Source organism: Rhinatrema bivittatum, chromosome 5, assembly GCF_901001135.1.
Source record: "Rhinatrema bivittatum chromosome 5, aRhiBiv1.1, whole genome shotgun sequence".
Lineage (NCBI taxonomy): Eukaryota > Metazoa > Chordata > Amphibia > Gymnophiona > Rhinatrematidae > Rhinatrema > Rhinatrema bivittatum.
Window position 1 is genome coordinate 239,281,212 of NC_042619.1, and position 5,721 is coordinate 239,286,932.

Consider the following 5,721-nt stretch of genomic DNA (forward strand, 5'->3'; position numbering starts at 1 on the left):
TTTCAGAATCTGCAATTTCTTTTCTGTTGTGGTATTTTAAAGCAATAAGCCAAGGGAAATGTTTTAGTTAACTCAGGGAAATGTGCAGACAACTAGTATCGTTATGATACCATGTTTTCTGCTCAGATTTCATTGCTAAGGATGCACTTACATTTAAAGTCTTTGAAAGTTTCTAGTACTCCGCCATTATAAATATAAATAGATTAGAAACATAGAAACGTGACAGCAGAAGACGACCATATGGCCTATCTAGTCTGCCCAACTAATTTAGTTTTACAATTCCAAACACTCCCTCAGAGATCCCCTGTGTATAGCCCATGCTTTCTTGAATTTAGATACTACTTTTTTCTCCACCACCTCCACTGGGAGTCCATTCCATGCATGCACCACCCTCTGTGTACAAAAATATTTCCTAAGATTACTTCTGAGTCTATCACTTTTCACCCTCCTCTCATTTCCTGCTGTGCATAGAAATCTTTGAGATATTTGAATATCTCTATCATATCTGCCCTATGTCGCTTTTCCTCTAGGATATACATGTTTAGATCTTTGTCTGTCCCCATAAGCTTTAGAACAAAGACCACTGCCCGTTTTAGTAGCCACCCTCTAGATCAACTCCAAACAGTTTATATCCTTTTTTTAGGTGCGGTCTCCAGAATTGTACACAGTATTCCAAAAGAAGGGCAAAATCACCTCCCTTTTTCTGCTGGCCTTTCCCTATGCAACCAAGCATTTTTCTGGTTTTTGCCATCATTCTATTCACCTGTTTGGCCTCATTAAGATCATCAGATCACTGCCAGATCCCGCTCATTTTTCATTCTTAGAATTTCACCCCAATACTGTACTTTTTTTTTTTTTGTATCCTGAATGCATAACTCTGCATTTTTAGCACTAAATCCTAGCTGCCATACTCTAGACCATTCCTCAAGCTTCATTAGATCCTTCCTCATATTTTCCACACCTTCCTGGCTGTCTACCCTGTTGCAAATTTTAGTACCATCAGCAAATGGGCATAGCTTTCCCAACAATTCTGCAATGTTACTCATGAAAATGTTGAAAAGAATTGGTCCCAAGACCGACTCCTGAGGCAGACAACTAGTAATGCTCCCTCTTCAGCATGAACTGCATTTACCACTACTCTTTGCTGCCTCCCACTCAACCAGTTTATAACTCAGTCAGTCACTCTAGTGCCCATACCAAGTGTGCTCAGTTTTTTTTATGTCGCCTATGCAAAACATTGTCAAAAGGTTTTACTGAAATCCAAATACACTATATCTAGTGCTCTTCCTTGATCCAGCTCTCTGGTCATCCAGTCAAAGAAATGGATCAGGTTCTTCTGTTTATTTTTGTCATAACACCAATATCTGTAAATTATAAATATAATCCAAAGAGCGAATCCTGAAAGATTTTTCATTTCATTTTCACATTTCTACAGTGCCCTGCTGCATAAAAGGTCTTGGGCTGGTTTACAGCATAATAAAATAGTACAATAATCAATGCAATTAGAAATATAATCAACTACAGTTAAAAAAAAAATAGTTCCAAATATAATCAATATGATTAAAAACCAAAACACTGAACAAAAAAGTAATCAAATACAGTAAAATCCTAACACAACCCCAATCTCTATCCATATCCCCACTCTCATTAGGGGCAGGATGTGATTCAAATAAAAGCAGGGCCAGCGGAAGCACTAGGCGAGCAAGGCGTGGGCCTAGTGAGCCGACCATTAGGGGGCGTGAGCGGCGGCAGCAAAGAGGAGTGGGGATTTGAATCTCCACGCCTCTTTGCCACTGCGAGAGGTAGGAGTCAGGGCTGCAACCGACAGAGAGGGCAGCACAAGGAAGAAGGTGCCTAGGGTGTCTAATCCTCTTGCACCAGCCCTGAATAAAAGATATGTCTTTTATACCTAAAAAAGTATAAGAACAAAAAAGACCTAAAAATAAGTCTCAAGTACTAGATCTAACAGGTAGCATGATATTTTAAGAATCTAGTTCATACTGGTGCTTTAATGGTAATTTCTCCTGTTCTGCTGCAACCCTAACATTTATCTTGTAGCACTTAAATGCTGCATCTTGGGTCTGAAGATGTCTAATTTATGTGAAAAACAGTTCCCAAGATATTGTGACTTGAAGATGACTTATTCAGTCCAAAACTATCCCAAAATGAAATTTTATATAAAGGCACCCAGAAGTTTCCAGAAGCCCTTCAGATGCAGCAAAACTTGCCAGAATCTAAACTGTGACAATACCTAAAGAAAATATAATCATGAAAGAAGGAGTAGTTTGTATTTTTTTCTGTTTGGCAGTTGACTTTGTTGAAATTTCTTTAAAATGCTGTTTATATTGAAGCAATCCTTCTAACCCATTTCTAAAAGATTTGCCTCTTTTTCCAGCTTTAGGGTAAATGATTGGAAAACATGAATACTTCTATTGGCATTTCTGCTGATATGGAGGACTATCTCTGATTAAGTTACTCTTTCCAACTCTTTGGAAAGAGTAACTTACAGTTGTATGTATGGGTCAGTGTTCTAGATACGGTTAATTTACTTTATAAACTGAATTTTCCCTCTCATCTCAAATTAAAGCAGACCTAATGTAACAGACTCTTTAATGTTAAGCTAAACACTGCCCCTAGAATACTTTTCTCTGTTTAATATGACTGTGCTGTTTCAAGGGGAGTGCTTTTGTAATAGCTTACATTTTGTTATGAAAATTAAGGTGTCATTGGCATTTAAAGCAATTTTATGGTCCACCCCTCCCACTATTCCAGAAATATCTCGGCAATCTCTAATTAGCTGAGCCAGGGATTCCACAAAGATGCAAAGAGAAATGGAGAAAAGGGGCATCTCTCCATTTGTGTTTACCCTGCTACTTAGGTTGCTATAAAGAGCCTTAATCATATTTATTAAACCAGGGCCAAAATGTAACCTCTCAATAACTTTAAATATATTAAGCCATTCAGCATTATTGAATGCTTTTTCCACATGTAAAGCCAACAAAAGAGTTGGAGTTCCACCCTCACCAAAAATCTGATGGACAGGTTCAATGCTGTCTAGACATTATCAGCAGCATGTCTCTCTATTATAAAAAAAAAGACTTAGGGAGGCCAGCCGGATAAGTTGTCAGGAATGATAAATGTACTTCCAGGCCCGGCACCACCGGGTGTGCAAACTGCATCTGTACGGGGTGACACACCTGGTGGAGCGGCATCGGGAGCAGGTTGAGGCCCATGTTGCTGCCGGTGGACTCGATCCCACGAGCGGCCGAAGAATTTCGCTTTTTCTGCCGCCAGTGGATTGGGTTTACCGGCAGCAGAAAAAGAAGGAAGCAGTTTCGTACAGTGGGGGGGGGAGGTGGCGTGTTACTTTGATGCTATGTTCCAGCCGTGCACATCAGGAAGATCAGTGCCGTGGTGCATCTCATCCCCTCAAAGCCCAAAGAAAAATTAATGTCCAGGTGCCCCTCCTTCCTGTCTGCACAGCCCCAGAAGAAAAATGTTGCCGGAGCCACATGGGCAGAAAGGAGGAGTATCGACTGCGTGGCAGAGAAGCAGTAGCGTTTGTAGCAGGGCCGCCGCGGATTTCACCTCACGGTGGCCCGAGAAGAGGAGGCTTAGTACCAGGGCTGCTGCAGATCCCACCTGGCAGTGGCCCGAGAAGATCAGGGCCACCGCGAAGCCCCAAGAGGTGAGATAGAGGCTGAGGTCCTGAAGAGTGTGTGTGTGTGTATATGAGAGTGAGTTGAGTTGAGCGACTGTGTGTGGGAATGAGAGCCTGTATGATCAAAGAGACAGCATGTGAGAGCCTCTCTGTGTGTGTACCTGTATGACAGCATGTGAGAGTGAGAGTCTGTGTGGTTTGTGTGAGGCAGAATGTGAGAGAGAGCCTGTCTGTGTGTGTGTGAGTGAGAAGACAGCATGTGAAAGAGAGACCATATATGTATGTATGAGAGAGAGCATTTGAGAATGAGAGCTGTGAGTGTGAGAGTGTATATATGTGTGAGGGAGAGAGACTGTTTGAGAATGAAAGCCTGAGTGTGTGTTTGAGGGAAGAAAAGAAGAAGACAGGTGGAGAGGGAAGAAACAGAAAAAAGAGAGACCCTGTAAAAGGAATTGGCAAAAGACCAAGAAAGGGAAGGTGGAAAAAAAAAGCCTGTGACCAACCAATTAGAAGATCAGACAGCAAAGGTAAAATTCATTTTTTAATTTTTAGTGATTGGCATATGATATCTTTGGGAATATGCAAGAGTAGCACTTTCTCTATGCCCATCTCATGATGTACGAGATCAGCATGGAGAAAGTGGAAACCCTGCAAATTTTTAATACTGCGGGGCCTGCACAGAGGAGGGCAGCAGAACGGGCTTCCATGCCAGTAGCAGCGATAGGAGCCTCCCCAATAGCCACGCAGCAGTGACAGCGGCAGCAGAGGAACGAGAGAGGCTCCAAAGTTGCTGACTGAGGTGAGGTATTCTCCTAATAGGAAGTATTTTAGGGCTTTTAGAGGGTCAAACCCACACGCAACACACATCACAATAGGCCTAATGGCATATGGGTTCCAAGTGTCTTTTTTGCAGGGATTTCTGATTGGCTTCACAGGAATGTATGTAAATATAATGTAAGTGATATTTTTACCTCAGAATACTGTACTTTGATATTTTTCATGTAAAATGTAAATGCATAACTCTTAACTGTTTGTGGAATGGGGCATGGGGCGTTGTGCAAGGCTATAAAAGTTTTGCCTAGGGCACATAATACCTTGCACCAGCCACGGTTCCGGGGGGCAGGGATGGTCTCAGTTTTTAAAGTTTGTATCACTGAAGGGAGCTGAGCATTTCTTTGGTGGTCCCGGGACAGAGAATGAATGAACGGCAAGGGGGTGCGGCAGCACAGTAATTGCTCACACAGGGCAGCAAAAAAACGAGCACCGGCCCTGTGTCCTGAATATACTCCCCTAAAGTGATCAGGGTAATGTTACCTGGATAACTTTCAAACTTATCTTGCTATTCTGATTATCAGAATTAGCAGGGTAAATTATCCAGCTAAGTTAACTCTGTCCCAGAATGCCCCTGGAATGCCTCCAATTTATCCGCATAAACATTATCCTATTAATGACTTAGCTTGATAAAATTTATATGATTAAAGGGGCCAGGGTTGTCCCAGGGACATCGCGGTAAAAAAGTGTACAGCATCTTCTATTACAGATTCAGAGACCTCCCGGTCCGCTTCATATCATTCTACTGTAAAAAACATTTTTCCGACTTGGCTTCTGCGATCCCTCCAGCTGTGCACAACTATAAGAGAAAATCCTTAAAAAATTTTCAGCTATGGAATCGGAGACCTTCAGGTCTGGTTGAAGTTGCATTTCTACATTGTCTTTCTGCGATGGTCCCAGCGGATGTATCCTCTCGGTGGTGCAGATTTATTTAATTTTTCAAAAACGAGAAAGTCTTCGGACTGTATAATTCCAAGACTTGTTGAACGCTCTAGTGTTAAATTCACTGCTGTGCTTCTAGCTCTTTGATCTCCTGCCTTGAGCTGCTTGTTTACCATTAAGTTATTTGCAAACATCTTGTCCACACTGTATTCTTATAAATTTTGGAAACTCTTGGTCCCCCTGACGCAGCCATTTAGTGTCAGTAAAACATATATATAAACTACCCCTCTGTTGGTCATTACCGTAAACTGAGAAACATTCTTCTACGCACCCTTGCTGATCCAGAA